The sequence below is a fragment of the Echinops telfairi genome, unplaced genomic scaffold (assembly GCF_000313985.2).
Source record: "Echinops telfairi isolate 266 unplaced genomic scaffold, ASM31398v2 ScPeMD7_7457;HRSCAF=8495, whole genome shotgun sequence".
In the NCBI taxonomy this organism is placed as follows: Eukaryota; Metazoa; Chordata; class Mammalia; order Afrosoricida; family Tenrecidae; genus Echinops; species Echinops telfairi.
The window spans coordinates 7,843,073-7,844,412 of NW_022111357.1; positions in this window are offsets into that span (position 1 = coordinate 7,843,073).

Consider the following 1,340-nt stretch of genomic DNA (forward strand, 5'->3'; position numbering starts at 1 on the left):
TGTACATATGATTGCTATGGGTTGGGATGGAGTTGGTGTTACCTAACAACATATAACCATGATGCTTTTCTGGTTTTCAAACACGTACCTACACTTCAGCCTCTCTGATTTTTCAGAGCCGGCCCTTGGTGTCACTGTTATACACGTTTCCTCAGGCTAACTGCCTGAGTTTGGGTAAAAAGATCAATGCTTTAGTTTTTTGATATTGTTATTTAGTAAAGACTGGTGTAGTTAGAGTGATCCTCTTTAAACTCAAACTCACTGCCATTGACCTTATAGACATCCCAACTCAGTGACCTTACAGACAGAGGAGGACTGCCCCTGGGGGCGTTTGAGACTGCAACTGCCTCCCCTTTCTCACTTGAAGGGGCTGGTGGTTTCGAACTGTTGACTTTGAGGCTAGCAGCCCAATAAGCCACTATGCACCAGGGCTCCTCTTTGGGTGTCTCAAATATATCAGTCAACACTTGTAGTTTCAAAAATGACCTATCAATTGTATTAGAGCTTAAGTTCTGAGCTCTGATTTACAGTTTGATGCTCCCCGTGTGTTCTGTCTCCACGAAGTCCTTTCTGATCAGCCGCTGGCCGTGGGAAAAGCTTTGCCTTGAAGCATCCAGTGCTTGAAGACGGACAGCCACCATTCCTCTAGCCAGCCCAGGTGGGCAGCCTTGCCTTCTGGGACTTGCTGGTTGGGCCCGTGATGGCAATTGGGGTTCTTGGTCAGAGGGCCCAGAACCAGAATTGTAAGCATTTCTAGCCTACAATCGTGTACACATATCCACTACAGTCCCTTCCAGATTCCATAGTCCCGCCTGCAACGGTGATGCCTGCATCTGTGGCCAAGCATGTTCCTTGTTCCCTTTGCTTGCTGTGTCCTATTTCTGCGGCCGCATCTCTGTGCCTCCTTGGACCCCAGTTTGGTCTCACACTGATGGTCTCCCTCACAGAGAAGAGGCGTCTTTGTCTTTGTCCTGTTGAAGACAGAATGAATCTAACATCGATTTGAATTTGTGGTCTCTTTTCTCCTCTAAATGAGCTGTCAGGTATGCACCAGACTGCTAACCTCAAGGTGGGCAGTTCAAACTCACTAGCACTTCCATGGAAAAAGATGAGGCTGTGTTTTACAACCATCAAGATTTATAGACTTAGAAACCCTATGTAGAAAGAGGGACCAGACTTCAACCCAGTGCCCCAAGGTGTGAATGGAACATTCCGACGTGGAGTAGGGAACCAGTGGAGAGGTCTAGAGGGCTGACCCCAGTCCTAAATACTACGTGGATGCCTGCCCCTTCCCCCAGAATAATTCATTTCAAAGGACGGCACTGAATCTGCAGCTCCAG